The sequence below is a fragment of the Pinus tabuliformis genome, chromosome 2_2, assembly GCF_031772625.1.
Source record: "Pinus tabuliformis cultivar Carrire ecotype Pingquan chromosome 2_2, CPIR1, whole genome shotgun sequence".
Lineage (NCBI taxonomy): Eukaryota > Viridiplantae > Streptophyta > Pinopsida > Pinales > Pinaceae > Pinus > Pinus tabuliformis.
Window position 1 is genome coordinate 877013814 of NC_142300.1, and position 17585 is coordinate 877031398.

Sequence of the window (17585 nt, forward strand, 5' to 3'; positions counted from 1 at the left end):
TTTTATCAGGAGTGTAACAATGGCTTCGGAATCCCATGCCATGCTCTCCACCTTCAAAAATAACCATGCGCCGTCGCCGTCAATACCAGCAAACTTGGCACTTCAAGAAATAATCCGGGAATGGATGAAAAAGTTTGACACGTGTTTCTTGCCACAGACACGTTATCAACAGCATGAACCAAGTTGGTCAAATGGGACCCGTTCATTTGTGTTGTTCCTTCGGAGAGGGTTTTGCTCTGCAAACTTTTCCAGCGATGGTGGCCTTGTAACTCTTCCAACACTCATGAATTCCTTTTTCCGCTTGCTACTCTATTTTCCAGTTTCTATGGCTGAGTATCTGAATTTACCTTTGTTGTGGTTGTTTGCAGGTGGTGGACCATCGGCCAACCTCATTACCTTCCTTACAGACTCGATGCAACAGGGATCCCCTAATGGAATGCCCTGAGCTAAAGAAATCGTAAAAGATTGTAGCATTACATTTCAGAATCTGCTATTTTGTGCAGTCCAATCCATCCATGCACTTGTACACGTCTAGAGTCCGGTTCTCTTTACCCGCAATGCAGACGGAAGCGTCTCCATGTTGTGATAAGGGTATGTGGAGATTATCGAAAAAATCGCAGTTCTCGTCCCTGACAATATTTAAGATGCTTGGAGAGTCCATCCTTAGTATTGTGTAATTCTAGCCATGAATGTGGATAACTGGAATCGACTTCTGCGCACAGTTGATCTGAAATCGAGGGTGACCGCACCCACGATTCCCTACACCAAATGGATATGTTAGATTCATGGTCCCACATTTAATAGCATTAAAGCAATACTCATATTGTGCGTCGAAGCATAACGAGCAACGGATTAAAGAGGCACAACAGGCAACGAGGATAAGAAATAAGACGTGCGGAGGCGGCGAAGGAAGAAAGCGAGGAACATATAATTCCATAATGACAGGCAGAGATAGGGTTCGATCTTGGCAAAACAAAAATTATTAGAGTCACAAAATGGAGGCAAGGGTAACATTGGAATGATTTTCAGAAATGAATATTTTGAGAGAAAAATGATGGTGTGTAGAATAATTTTAGAAAGCAAGTTTATAGGAAATCGAGGCGGAATTTCTTATTATTATTATGTCGTCTTTAGGTCCATTTTTTTTTAAATAAATGTATTCAGGTAATGGCTAAAGGTGCACTATATAGCTTTATGTTTTTGTTTTGTTTTTTAATTCAAGTGATATAATTTTTTAATATGATTGTAAATAAAAGTTCGAAAACTTTGTCAGTCCAGTATCATACATGCCCATAGAAAAACCAAAACATTAAAAAGGTTAAAATACAGCCTGCTGAATTCCACTATCGCAGATCCGCTTATTTATTAATTAAGTGAAGAGAAACCAAAACATTAAAAAGGTTAAAATACAGCCTGCTGAATTCCACTGTCGCAGATCCGCTTATTTATTAATTAAGTGAAGAGCTTTTCGTGGAATCTAAGACTCAGACTCAACTTATCTATAATTTACTAATCCAGTGAACAGCCATCCCTCACATCATCGACTCAGACATGACTTCCCTGTAATTTATTAATCAAACGAACTGTGTCTCTCACTGGACTCAGATTCCACTGATTTTTGTCCCACCAATTAATGAGTCAGGAGAATTAAGTACTACAAAGGTGCTCATACCTTTGGAACTAATAATTAGATGGATCCTAAAATTAAATATACCGAAGTGCTCATAGCATTTGATGTAATAATTAGGTTGATACTAAAACCACATCAGCCAACTACTAATTTATTACTTGTAACTAACTCTAACTCAACTTTAAATGCTCCCAAATTTGAGTTAATAATTAACTAAACATTCAATAAGTGGCGGTAGTCCCTGCCGGGGTTTACCAGATAACCAGATGTCGCTGGTTCATATTACCTCATGGCGCGGGAACTTAATGTTTTATCAGGAATGTAACAATGGCTTCGGAATCCCACGCCATCCTCTCCCACCTTCAAAAACAACCATGCGTCGTCGTCGTCAATACCAGTGAGCTTAGCACTTCAATAAATAATCCGGGAATGGATGAAAAAGTTTGACACATGTTTCTTACCACAGAGACGTTATCAACTGCATGAACCAAGTTGGTCAAATGGGGCCAGTTCATTTGCATTGTTCCTTCAGATAGGGTTTTTCTCTGCAAATTTTTCTGGCGATGGTGGCCCTGTAACTCTTCCAACACTCATGAATTCCTTTCTCCCCTTGCTATTCTATTTACCAGCTTCTATGGCTGAGTATCTGAATTTACCTTTGTTGTGGTTGTTTGCAGGTGGTGGACCATCGGCCAACCTCATTACTTTCCTTACAGACTCGGTGCAACAGGGATCCATCACGGTGGGTAAATTCTTGTGCAATTACAGTTTATTTATTTTTCTGTTGATTTTGGTTGCCAACTATTTAAGTTTGCATGCTCTGGCCGCCCTAGCAGGTTACCCTGCGACTAAGCATGGAGTTCAATGGACTCCAACCACTTCTTCCTCTGTCAAATCTACAGGGATGACATCACAGGTGCAGTTCTGGGTATTAGGGTGTAGTTTTAATTCTGAAGATTCAGGGATTCTTGTTGCTGCTCCGAGTTCTCAACTTATAGTGTTGTGGCTTAGGATTTTTCGTTGGTTGGAAGACATTTTTTTTTTTTTTTAAGGAATGCGACAACTTCCAACTATAATTTTGTTCTTCCATAAATCTTTTAATAAAATTTCCTCATTTGTTGTTCGTTTACTAGGAAGGATCTGCCCTAGTGGGCTCTTAGCACATTGAGGTTATGATTTTTTGTGAACAAATTGTTCCTTCAATTCTTGAATTCGTGTTTATGGTAACATTATGGCGGTTGAGTTTGGAACTGTGTTATTTTAGTTAACAGCCATACGGCCCTGTTACAGTCTTATATCATGAAAACTCTGGCACTGGTTTTGATTTGAAATAGATTTGATGTTGCAGTTGTTTAAATTTTCATTTGAACCTGGGCTCTAAACCATAGATAAATAATGCAATAAATTATCTTAATGCACTGGATGAATAACTAATTTTGCATTGTTATGAGTATGCTTGCAAATTTATGTTCTCAAGCCTTTACAAATTCCATGATTTCAACCCTTTGTCTGAACCTTTCAGACTTCTCTTTCAATCCTGAACCTTGTCGAGCTTTGCTAATTTAATGGTGAGTTTTATCGTGTTCTTTTGCACTGTCTAATTTAATCATAATTTCATTTTGCCAATATCTAACATAAACAAAAATCAAGGGACTTGGAATTTACTAATTACAGGAGGCAGCCCGAAATCGATTAGAATAATATATAAAATAATTGTATTTAGGACAAAGGCTTTAAGATCTTATCTTCGTCCCCATAGAATTCCTTGACCAGCAATCTGGAATCCTGAACGAGGGCTTCGCTTCACTCTTTCTCCTTATGACATCAAATAGTTTATGCCTCGCAGCTGGCTCGAAGTCTTTTGCCAGGCTGTATGTGTTGAAACCAAAAGTGGCTCAATGCAGGCGTTATAATCTCCCAATAGTGTGCATCCCTCTGCACCCTGAACAGGCTGCTGCCCTTAGGGGTCCAGACGTAGAAATTAATCCAACTTCTAAGCCTACTGATACAACCTACTGCTTGCCAAAATAGGTAGGTCAAAGCTGCGAGCAACCTGAAGGCAGAGTTGTGGCCCTCGGCCTCCACATTCCATGATAATGATGTTTATTGAACTCTCTAACTGTATTTTTTTTTGTTCCTCGCGAATTTATTGCAGAGAGTATCAACTAATCTGCAAAAATGGGGCCACATCATACTGACATAGATCTTTCTTCTTTCTTCAGGTACAGGCAAGGCATCATTTATGATCTTCTCAACAGCGAGTGCTCTCTTTGCAGAACCAACGTCTTTGCAGTGGAAACTAGAGGTTGTAGGTGGCGGGAGCCAATTCTCTACACTATGGAGCTGCAAGTTTAGGGAGCTGCAAGTTTAGATAAGAAGGATATTGCGTGGAACAAAGAGAGGACAGGAGATAGAAGAGATGACAAGTGGCAAGAAGACGCTGCAGGTGGCGTGTTGCATTTTAATTTTAAAAACTTTGCATAAAACAGCTTACTTGCTCGCTCACACATTTGTTTTGAAAAACCTTATGATAAAATAACTTGCCCTCACTGAAATAACATTGGGGCACGTGAGGCCGACAATAAGACGTCGAAACAAAAACATTGGATAAAAATTTGTTGAGCCGAACATTTTATTTAAAACATTGGTTTAAACCTGAAATGTACCGAATGTATTAATCGATCAAAGTGATTTAATAGCTGGTCAACAGCGTATCGAACACTATAGTCCCTATTATGCGAGAGGCAGGGACTAATAATTAATAATATAAAAGAGTTAAGTTTGGTTATGCACAATTGATTCCAAACCATTCAAGACCAATAATTGACATAAGTAAAAACCATCTATGTGTGGGTAATAATTTGCTTTCATTAAATTTTAAATTGGATTTATGATTATGGCCAAACTTGACTTTAGTTTGTACAAGCCAACTAATTACCGCGCATAGACCTAGAATAAAGCAACATAATAATTCTTGACTGGTAATTTTTCTTGATATTTTCTTTGGTGTTTTTATATTGGATGCGCTCTTTCTTTGGTTCTTTAAAATAGAATAAGCCAACAGGATTATTCTACATAAGCAATATTTTTTAACCTTTTATTTGATGTTTTGAAATAGGATTGGCTCTTTCTTTGGTTTTTTAAACATAGTGAGGTTGTTCTTTTGATTAGGTGTGAGAGAAAACCTTTTTGTTTGACCATAACGATTTATATGTAATATCAACACTATTTGAGTAAACTACTCTGCCTTAATATAACCATTGTGTGCTAGTTGGCAGACTCCAAGTTAAGAAGTTATGCTCAAACAAGCAATTAAATACTCAACCCTAACATAGCCAATATAGAATAATTGGTCATCTCTAAAAACATGCACTTCTACTGAATGCCCCATTCCTTTGGTTAAGCATTATTTATTGAAGTTGACAATTTAACTGCATAGTAGCATCAAAAGTGTGATGTAGTGCAGACGATAATATTTCTATACATGAAAGGATGCAACTATCGAAGATGACTTAATAATTTGGGAACGATCTAAAGTCCCATAATTACATGTTAACAAATTCCCCATAATTACATGTTAACAAATTAAATTCTGTTTTTAGGTTAATATACATGATTTGTTTATCTATAAATAAAATTTGGGCAAGAAGGTAACTCTCCTTTTGACGATCTAGGTACTCGTTATCACTCTCCTTCTAACATTATAAAGATGAATAATTACATTCACATGTAAATGGTAGGCAACAAATAACCAGCCAATGGGCCTTCCATTTAGTAACTAATTAATGGGAAGTTGTTTAGGTATATTTTTAAATAATGTACTTGTTTGCAGATATAGCTCTTTATTTAGGGAGATGTCTAGGGAGGTGGAGGAATTCCACGAAAGAAAAAAATTAGGAATCTGGTAGAAAGTTTTCAAAAAAAAATTCTAGAAGCAGTGTTTGAATTATATTTTTAATGGCAGAAATGGATTCAACACTATCAAAAACTTTTCGCCACCTAAAATTAAAAAGTTTGACATCTTTTATTTGAATTTACAAAAATCCCTACCAAATTTTTTCAAAATATAACAAAAATTTCCGTAACTTTCCAATCTGAAAAACTTTCTCCTTATATTACAACCTCATTTACTACCCAATGTCATGCCAGTTATTTTCTACTTAAATGGTAAGCAGAGGATTCACTCTGATCCACTAATGCCGTCGACAATGCTTCACTGTATACAACTAGATTGGGAGTACGGGCTTCAGTTTGTTGCAATGACGATGCTGACATTGAAGCTGTACACCCTATGGTTGCTGGAACCGCTCGAGAAAAACAACCGGGCAGGGGCTAAACTAGCATTTGCACCACATGTTGCAAAGAAAATGTCGTAAGGCAATGGTATAAGAAACAATAATATAGAAGAAATAAGTCAACATTTTATGTAATTTTGTTTCTTTACTAGTGTTTCTTTTTTATCATAAACTGGGTTCTATTGTCTAACAAATCATCTTCATTGATTTTTACACTTCATTGATAAAGTACAGAATCAGAGTCCTAGCAAAGTTGAGATTTATACCTTATTATCTTAAACTTGTGGTTATGTTGTTGATGATTCAAGCCATTTTAACAAAAACAAAGTTGAGATTTATAACTTGTTATCTTAAACTTGTGGTTATGTTGTTGATGATTCAAGCCATTTCAACAAAAACAATTTGAGTGGAATGTAAACTCCCATTTAGAATAATCTCCGGTCTAAGTTCCTATATATCCATTAAGTCAATCCTATATCAAAGTATGCACTTCAATGGTTACGGAGTACAAAATTGTTTCAAATAAAAGGAGAAAATACAAATACGGACTTACAAAAGTTCCTGACTTTCTGATTGTGGAAGGATAATTGAAGCATACTTCATTGCAACCCAGGGGGCAGATTTTTCAAGAAGAAGAAAAAAAAAAGTGGGGGATGGGGGTTCCTAGACCCCACACACTCTTTAATTGCATAACAAAGTTTGGCATCACCAACTCTTGCCTACCATATTCGTCAATAGGTGCATCATAGTTGTAATGGTGGTAACGTATGGACCTCAGCTTGTCTGGCCAAATACATAGGAATTTTTTATTAATACCAAAAAATAGATGATTTAGAGAATCATGAATAAAGAATGATTTAGGCCCTTTCAACCTAGTGCGGGGTCAATATATAAGAAGGAAACTCTTCCCTGAAAGCATGGATCTCTCCATTGTTGCATATATGTTTTACTCTTCCCTGTGATGGCATGGGGTTTCCAAAGGCTTTCCTGAGCCTTACACGGAAGGCTTTTTATGGTACGATGGACACTGGGCAATATTTGGTGTTGCAAGGAAACCCCAGTCAAGAAGCTGGCTTGTTGGATCTTCGGGGAGACCAGGAAATCCATATTGCTTTTCACAGAGGATCATCCCGCCAGACTGCAGTGAACCGCCACCAATCGCTTCGAGTGATTTCTTCGACCAGCCTGCAAGGAACTCTGGTTTCCGCTTCAAATTTCCGTCTTTACATTATATTCACGTTTACATGGTATATAGATGAGAAAACCTTGCATATTTTGTCTTTATTGGTTTGGAATCATGGTTTTAAATCTTAAAAATAGTTTTTTTTATTAAAAACTAATTATTTCATGTATTTTTTAAAGACGGGTTCATTTAGACCTGACTAGTCTTGGTTTGACCGGTTCCAGTTTGAAACCCGATTTATTAAGTGGACCGGTCCAGTCACTAGTTCCGGTTTTTAAAAATATGGTTGAGAAGGATTTCAATTACTGCTTGTGGTTTAAGGAATCGTGGAAATGGGACATACCACAGAAACTCAAATGCTTTTGTTGGTTGGCACTACACAACCGCATCCTTACTTGGAAGAATCTTCAACAAAGGGGCTTTATTGGTCCAGGTATTTGTCTGATGTGCAAGTGGGGGAATGAAGATGTTGATCATTTGTTGCTTCAATGTGCATTTGTTATGGCAGTCTGGGAGGGGGTTCTGGATGCTTTATGTATTGTTCTGGATGCTTTTACATTATTTAGTCAATCTGGAGGAGTTGGAATGCACTAATTTGTTAACAGAAAGTTGCAATTGTGCAGGAAGTTATCATTAAGTCTGGTGCCTATGTTGCGGAAATAAGGCCGACTAAAAAATTCAGATTCCTAGGTATCTGGAAGGACTTTCCAGTGGGGTTTTTTGATGGGGCATGCTTGCACAGAAAATGTGATTCCGGTGCAGTCATTCTATTGGAGTCGGACAACTTTTACCATTTATGTTGGGAGGGAGGTCATGGGACCAACAATAGAGCTGAAATTATCGCTTTATGGGGTGTCCTCATAGGAGCGAAATGGCTGGGACTAGAGAGCTTATTTGGAGAAGCTAAGGGCATAATTGATTGGGTCAAGAATTACATTCTATTGGAGTCAGACAACTATTACCATTTATGTTGGTAGGGAGGTCATGGGACCAACAATAGAGCTGAAATTATCGCTTTATGGGGTGTCCTCATAGGAGTGAAATGGCTGGGACTAGAGAGCTTATTTGGAGATGCTAAGGGCATAATTGATTGGGTCAAGAATTACACTTTGTTTAATCCTCCTATTTTATCAAATTGGATGAGGCGGATTCAGCACCTGGTAAGTACTTTCCAACAAATAGATTTTGGTCATATATATAGGGAACAAAACCAAATTGTCGATCTACTTTCAAAGCAAGGCATCACAAAGGAACCTGGTAAGATTCATTTCGCAACTTTTATTCAAGATGTAATGACAAATGTTGAATGCATTAATTTTACTTAGGAGGCCACTGATGATATGATATGGAAACATAAGAGAAATTATGCTATGGGTATTTTGAGGGTTAAGATGTTGGATACACATGTTGTAAATTTGTGTGTTTTTTGGACAATATGATCTAGAAACATAAGAGAAATTATGATATGGGTATTTTGGGGGTTAAGATGTTGGATACACATGTTGTAAATTTGTGTGTTTTTTTGGACAATATGCAGTTTAGTTTAATTTGATATAGATGAATATAGGGTAGATCACAGAGAGAAACTCTAAAACAGAAAGGAAATAGACATGAGAGATTTAGGAGACATGAAATTTTTTTATAGATAGATACAAGATCATGTAAAAGAAACAAATAATCTTACCAATAAGAGAAGCTATGCTATGGGTATTTTGGGGTTAAAATGTTGTATACACATGCTGTAAATTTGTGTCTTTTGGATAGTATGTAGTTTAATTTGATATGGATGAATATAAGGTAGATCACAGAAAGAATCTCTAAAACAGTAGAAAGAAAATAGACATAAGAGATATAAAAAAAATCTTATAGACAGATACTACATCATGTACTCTCTTTTTGTATTAATAAAAAGAATGAAAAAAAATCTGAACACCTCCACGATTACACTGGACATTAATACTGACTCATTTTCTTCGCACTCAACCGAAGGGACATCATCTTTCACACCCTGAGAACTACAACATAATTTCTTGCCTTTGATCTGTCACATAATTGCCGGCACTGGTTGCTTTACCTTTTCCATCTGTTGTTTCAACAATTTGCCGCAAAACATTTTCCCAGTGAACTACAAGAAAATACACCCCAAAGTGAATTTGTGCAGGCCATCTTTGCAGGACTGAAAGGCATCAGTGCAATTTTGACATTGATATTCTTGATTGAATGATCTTCATCTTCTGCCGAATCGGTAACATTATTGCCATAGTTTTTCTCTATACAAAGCCTAGGAAACGAGTTGGATGGAGCCGAAACCTTCAACTTAGGAACCACATGGGATTGGGGGGTGTCATTGAATGATGGGCTAACTAGATCAAGGCTGTTGGAATTGGTTGCCGAAATTAATGATGACGATTTAGGACTTGCTGAGGGCTTTAAGGTACCGCTCATAGGAAAGAATTCAACATCGTGTGCATTCAATTCAATTATATCCACATCCTGATAGTCATTCATATTTTCTCGCTTCAGAGAACCCTCAAAGACTTCAATCGATTCTCTGTTTAAATGAGAGAGATTCCAACTGAAATAGCCCCCAATTTCTTTGGGGGATGCTGATGAGTACCACTCTGTGTTTATATACACTATAACCCTGTGGGGTTTTTGAATAGCTTCTATGGCTATATATCTCCTGTGTAGCAGTGGCAAGCGTATTCACATGCAGCATTTGTTTGCAATGATCACTGAGATCATTGATGGATAACTATGCTAAAACTGATTCCAGTAACATCATTTTTGTTAGATTTTAGGCTTCTGTGGAAGTTTTTTGCAGTGGTATGATCCGGATTATCCACAGTTTTGTGTTCATTCTGTCAACGTTTCGAACCCCAAAGAGCGTCCATCATTAGGACTAATAGAATATGAATGAAAGCTTATTGAGAGAAGAGTCAAACGACCTGGGAATAAATAAACCTAGATACCTAGTTTTTAAAGAAGTCGACACTCATATGTATGATTTCTTATTAATTTTATTTTAATTTATTATATTTTATTCAAAGATTAATTTATTAGTTTATAATTTAATTTATTAGTTTATAGTTTGATTAATTAGTTTAATCTGATTCATAATTTTGATTTATTTATTTATTGTTATTTAAATTTATTATTTAGCCCTAGTTTTCTAATTAATTAATTAATTTATATTTCATAATATTTAATTTATTTGTTTTATTAATTAATTGATAATCTCATATATGGCATTTGAATAAAATGGTGGGTGGCAGTGGAATCATGTATTTACGGTGTGCACAGGAAACTGCAACTACAAACATTGAATATGTGTAGAGAAAAGTAGGGTTTCCCCTTTTTCTATCAACAGGTAGGGTTTGTTGAGAAGAGAAAATGTGTTGAGTGGCATTGCACTAAGCGGGATTGTTGGGATTCAACGTTGATTGCGTAGTTGTTGCATACACGACCATGAAATTTATGTAAGCAAAGGAATTGGGAAATGCAGTGGGGTTTTAGAGATATGTGATGTCTGTAAGTATAAACTCTTTGAACAACAGTAACAAAATGCAGAAATTCCATCTAAAAAGAATAAGTAGAAACTTGAAATTCTGGCTAGAATACAGAGTAAACCTTGTTGGACTACGTTTTTGGGCTGACTCTCCAATTGCGATACAACCCTAGCATTCACAGGCTGCTATAGAAAATGTTTGTGGCTCTCGTAAGGACAAACAAGCCAAATATTGGTGAATATTGAAAAGAACCAAATGACGATATGGCCATTCTTGACTACATTTAAAATATAAGACAGTCATAAATTAGAATAGAATCTTATAAAAAAGAATGACCAAAGTAAATGAATGAACTCTAAAACAGAATACCACTTGAGAAACATCAAAAGGCTCAATTCCTGTCCAAAGACAATACCACTAGAGAAAGATCCATAATCACTGCTTGAGCTACTGGATGCTAACTGTTGTCGTCTCTTTCTCAATATCAACACTAGGGAAGTTTGTTGGAGGCATCTCATCCCCACCAACATCAACAGATTCATCGCCAGCGTCACAACCTACACATGTACATATGCTTACATGAACAACAGTAATGAAACGCATAAATTCCATCTAAAAAGAATAAATAGAAACTTGAAATTCTGGCTAGAATAAAGAGTAAACCTTGTTGAACTACGTTTGTGGGCTGACTCTCCAATTGTGATACAACCCTAGCATTCACACACTGCTACAGAAAATGTTAGTGGCTCTCGTAAGGACAAACAAACCAAATATTGGTGAACATTGAAAAGAACCAAATGACAATATGGCCATTCTTGAGTGCATTTAAAATATAAGACAGTCATAACACTAGGATAGCATACCGCAGGATTAGGAAGCCTTGCTGAAGCCTGGGTATTTCTGGTGCCTTCGCCTATCTCTTTGAGGCAATTGAAAACAAGGTTCTGTAGCTCCCATAAATAATCATCATCAAAAGCATCAATATCAACTTCGATTTCCTCCTCATTCTGACTTAGACCAATGTGCTTCCTTAAGAATGTAATTATGGGTACCGCCATCTCATCTGGTTATTGTTCAAGATCTTGACAAAGCTTCTTCTTTTCGTTAAATGACATCGGGTGTTTGCATTTTTCAACCTTCGGTTTCTGCTGACTTGGTACATCTGAGAGAGGAGCAGAATTTGGAGGTTGCACCTTTGGCTTATTTCTTGTTTCTGTAATTTTGTTACTATGATGTTACTTCTTGGTTGGAATATGTTGAACATCCTGAGTTAATTTTCTATAAACTTCATCTCCAGCCAAATCCCCTGTAACCTCCAACGCATAAGGGTAATCAGGAAGCATATTGTATGAAGTCCTAGCTCATACCTTTTTAGATTTTTTCATGATGGAATTCCTGTTGAGGTTGTTCTGAAATTGGTATCTCTCACGAGTTAGTATAAGGAGAGAGGCCATTCAATTTATGAGCCAGGGCTTTCTCTTCTGCCAGAAGAAAGAAACCCTTGCCAAACGTAAAAACCCTTGTATGAGATTTTTCTTCTGCCAGAAGAAAGAAACCCTTGCCAAATGTAAAAACCCTCGCTAATCGTTCCAAGAGAAAAGGAAAGTACTCCTATGGGCGGAACAGAGCGTATGAGTGCCCAGTTAATGTTCTTGAAATTACATATGCTTACATGAACAACAGTAACGAAATGCAGAAATTCCATCTAAAAAGAATAAATAGAAACTTGAAATTCTGGCTAGAATAAAGAGTAAACCTTGTTGAACTACGTTTGTGGGCTGACTCTCCAATTGTGATACAACCCTAGCATTCACAGGCTGCTACAGAAAATGTCAATGGCTCTCGTAAGGACAAACAAACCAAATATTGGTGAACATTGAAAAGAACCAAATGACGATATGGCCATTCTTGACTACATTTAACATATAAGACAGTCATAGCACTAGGACAGCATACCGCAGGATTAGAAAGCCTTGCTGAAGCCTGGGTATTTCTGGTGCCTTCGCCTATCTCTTTGAGGCAATTGAAAACAAGGTTCTGTAGCTCCCATAAATAATCATCATCAAAAGCATCAATATCAACTTCGATTTCCTCCTCATTCTGACTTAGACCAATGTGCTTCCTTAAGAATGTAATTATGGGTACCGCCATCTCATCTGGTAATTGTTCAAGATCCTGACAAAGCTTCTTCTTTTCGTTAAATGACATCGGGTGTTTGCATTTACCATGTAGTCATAGAATAGCAAGTTGCCATGTGGCGAAAGAGAGTACCCACGCAAACTGACAAGATTCCGATGTTTGATACTTCCAACAGTCTCTAACTCAGTTTCGAATTCCCGCAAGCTTTGTGGATAGTGTGTGTATAGTCTTTTAATAGCAACTGGCTTACAGTTCTTAAGATCACATCTGTAAACTGTGCTTGTAGCACCATTGCCAATTATAAATTTCTCATTCAAATTTTCGGTCATTCTCATTATATCATCATACATGTATAGGGCCATATCCATGTGCAATATTACAAGCCTTGGAGAACCTGGTCAGGACATGCAAGAATCTTTTAACAAGAGGCATAGATATTGATGGTAAGATGATAGCTTTACTCTGAGAAATAACAAATTTGAAATGAGGCATAATACCTTGACCCATTTTGCTTGATGACCCTTTAGTGAATGGTTTATGTTGATTTGAAAGGTAGAGAGCGATGATGATTACACACACTAATATCACTGAACCCAATGAGATGCAAACAATAGTTGTTGTTGACACAGAAGCTTTCCATTTACACAATCAATAGATAACATTATCAATATAATCTAAAGGATATTTAATACAAATCTATGGAATCTGATTTGTAATATCTAGTTATGTTTTCACCTTTTGGTTGTCTGGCAGATATCCCACAAAGTGATCCAATCCGATAACCACAGAGACCTAGATTTCCAAAAAAACTGAGGCAAAAATCGTTCCCATCAGATAAAATGTACAGACTTGACAATATCAAGAACAAAACTGAATTTGATCTAGAAATAAAATGTGTTCATTATATCTACACCTTTCTAGGGTAAACCTTGTAAAGTTCTGTGTGACAGGAATATTCCCAGACAAATTGTTGTAGGAGAGGTTTCTGTAAAACAAATTGATCGTTTCTAGTATGAATAACTACGAGTTGATATACGAGTATTATTTCCTCTATAATTTCACGATGAAATGAACAAAAAATAGCACCAATTTAGGCAAATTCTTACAGATCAGTAAGGCTAAAGTAGTTGGTCAACTGCCATGGCATCTCCCCTGATAAACTATTGTTATTCAGTATCCTGTATATTATCCATTTACAGAGTTATTTTTAGAATAATTGTGAAGGTAATAATAAATTATAATTTAGGTATCACTCCAAGGAACTTACAGTGAGACCAAATTCTGTAGTTGTCCAAGTTTTGAAGGAATAGGACCCGATAATTGGTTGGCAAGAAGGTCCCTGCATTGAAAAAATACCGCACTATGTTACTGTTTTGATGAAGTGGCTAGGGTACACCAGAAAGAGATGTAGAAAGAACTAGAAAATAGAACTAGTTCACAAGCTACACGAATCAAACACTAAGGACTTACATATCCCCGATACTTCTCAGGTTTCCCAAGTCTGTAGGGAGAAACCCACTCAGTTTATTTCCACTCAAGTTCCTTGAATTCATAATCCAATAGAAATCATGGGATTAATATAACTCTCACCCATTAAGCTTTTCATAATCCAATGGGGTTAAAAATAAATATAACTTTCACACATAAAACTTGTAGCTTAATAATTCAAAAACTTTTCTACATACAAGACTTAAAATTTTAATAGATGTTCCATGTTCCCAATAGATCTCGGGATAGGTCCAGATATATTATTGTTAGAAATGTCCCTAAAAATTCACATCACATCATAGGGCAATAAAAATGTAAGGACTACCCTTGCAGCTATTATGTTTTTAGATATAGTTCTAAAAGGGAACCTTAGAAGCCTTAACCAAGACATTAGAATAACTAAAACTCACAATCTGTCTAAATTTATAATATTCACCAGCTCTAAAGGAATTGTTCCCGTGATATTTTTGGAGGATAGATTTTTGTAAAAGCAGCAACATTATCCATTAGTCATATTGAATATGATTAATGCAATTCAAAAGCTCATTATGTTATAGGTCAATTAAGAATATGGCCCGGGATTACTTACAGATAAGTTAGCCTGTTAAGTTTTTGAAATTCCAAAGGAATAGTTCCATTCAAACGGTTGCCATGCACATTGCTACAGGACAAAGGACAATGAAGGTACAACGTTAATATTGTTAGCCAATGGGAAATTATTCTCCGCAAATTCATCACTTGGCTTGAAAATTATATCACTTACAAGAAAATGAGAGCAACACATGAACTAATATTCTCTAGGATCGGACCTTCAAGTTGATTTCTAGCAAGATTTTTGTCTAAAAAAAAATACAACCTTGGAATGTTAAATACTTACAGCAAGAATCCAAAAGATATCATAGATTAATGTTTAGTGTATGGGAGGTTTCAAGATATTTCTATCATTTTTATCTCCACTTTCTAGAAAAAGGTTTGGACACAAACTTACAATTCGAACAGTTGTTCCAAATTCCCCAACTCAGGTGGAATTTGTCCAGTCAGCTGATTGTCATTTAGCTTCCTGCATATGCATACAACCGTTGACTATGAAAGAGATATTTCTTATCATGCACGTCCAGTTTCTATTTCTTACATATCAATCATCACAAAATATGTGATTGGAATCTCTTACAGGTATCCCAGCTTTGTCATGTTCCCCAATTCTGGCGGAATAGATCCCATGAGATTATTACTGTGTAAATATCCGAGTAGTGTAAAAGAAAGAACAATAGAATCAGCTTCTTGAAAATTGAACATAAAGGAAATTTATAGTCAAAAAGTAATGGACTTTCACATTTAACCCAGATGGGAACAATTCGAGCATTAAATATGCAAGCAACTCACAGTTTATCATTGTAGGTCAAGTTGCCTAGAATCAGAGGAACTGTTCCAGTAAGATGGTTATCACTCAAATCCCTGTAATAAATATTAAATGTATCTATACACTAAAGCTTACACCATAATTACATAATCAAGTTTTTGCCAAACGTCACAAAACATTTATCAATGAATGAAGGAATATTGATTGATTTTGGATAAGAAATATATTGACAATATCCAAAATCATTATGGATTCTTATTGATCTAGGCTTCCACGCAATTAAATGTAAGAGATTATAATTTAATCCGATTACAGGAAAATTTTGGACAAGCTGAGATCCAGAAAACATTGTACTTACAGAACAGTAAGAGCCTGCATGAGACCAATTACTTCAGGTATCCTTTCGGTTAGCTTGTTTCCTTGTAACGACCTAGGATAATCACTTTAAAATTAAGGTACGACAACTAACGCAACCAAATTAATGATGTCGGTTGAATAGTGCATACCATGCAATGAATTGCATTACTTAGACAACCTGCATAATCTCATATCCCTACCTATTCAACACAAAATTCCTGATACTAGAACATAGTTCAGTCATGGAAATATCTCCACTTACAGAGTAGCCACTTGTAGAAACCCAATATTGAAGGGGATCTCTCCGTTAAGTTGATTGTATGATAAGTCCCTGATAAGAATACCAGCCCCAATTCAACAAGTAATTGAGATCACGAGTCTTGCATCAAACCATACATTTACACCCGTTTGTTCATTTAAAATCCAGTTAGGAAAATCAGAAAACATACAAAACTACATAGCTTGTACAGTTGCCAATATTCTCAGGAATGGTCCCTGACAAGTTGTTGCCTCGCACATCACTGCATAACAGAGATCAAAGTAGTTGATTAGAAACATTTAAGCTACCACGAAGAATCCTTTAGGTAAAATTCGTTAATGCATTGAAAACGCTGCATCGAGATACATAAATTTAAAGATAAATGCTCTGTGACCGCCGAATCCTGCTTCTTCTTTTCGTTAAATGACATCGGGTGTTTGCATTTTTCAACCTTCGGTTTCTGCTGACTTGGTACATCTGAGAGAGGAGCAGAATTTGGAGGTTGCACCTTTGGCTTATTTCTTGTTTCTGTAATTTTGTTACTATGTTGTTACTTCTTTGTTGGAATAAATTGAACATTCTGAGTTAATTTTCTATAAACTTCGTCTCCAGCCAAATACCCTGTAACCTCCAACACGTATGGGTAATCAGGAAGGATATTGGATGAAGTCCTAGCTCATATCTTTTTATATTTTTTCATGATGGAATTCCTGTTGAGGTTGTTCTGAAATTGGTATCGCTCACGAGTTAGTATAAGGAGAGAGGCCATTCAATGTATGAGCCAGGGCTTTCTCTTCTGCCAGAAGAAAGAAACCCTTGCCAAACGTAAAAACCCTTGTATGAGCCAGGTCTTTCCCTTCTGCCAGAAGAAAGAAACCCTTGCCAATCGTTCCAAGAGCAAAGGCAAGTACTCCTATGGGCGGAACAGAGCGTATGAGCGCCCAGTTAATGTTCTTGAAATCAAGGGGTGTTTCTTGATATTGGTGGCTCCGCGGGCCAAGCCGAGGCGCCTCCTCGGGTCTTTTACCTGAAGCCATTTTATCAGATCCTGGGTTGTGTTCCATTGCTCGGCCTCGACCCGCCATCTCTCTGCCCGACCTGTGCTGCTCATATCGGCAACCCATTTTATTAGGTTAACTTTGCACTATCAATTTGGTTAACACGGGCGGTTATTATATGAAACTGTATCAATCCGATGGTACACCTTTCTCCAATCATCTAACACTTGATCCGACGGTGTATCCGACGGTGTAGACCGATGAAAAGTGGCAGATAGGGGAGTTGATTTCAGAGGGAACGCCTTACGGCGTAATAACATTTCACAGGACATATTATACATACAATATATTATATGTGCTTTTATTT

The 17585-nt window shown here is 36.7% G+C and overlaps 1 pseudogene; it reads right to left on the reverse strand.

The window, feature by feature from the left end:
* Positions 1-12076: 12076 nt before the first annotated feature.
* LOC149195795 (uncharacterized) lies at positions 12077-17344 on the reverse strand (annotated as a pseudogene).
* Positions 17345-17585: the final 241 nt, after the last annotated feature.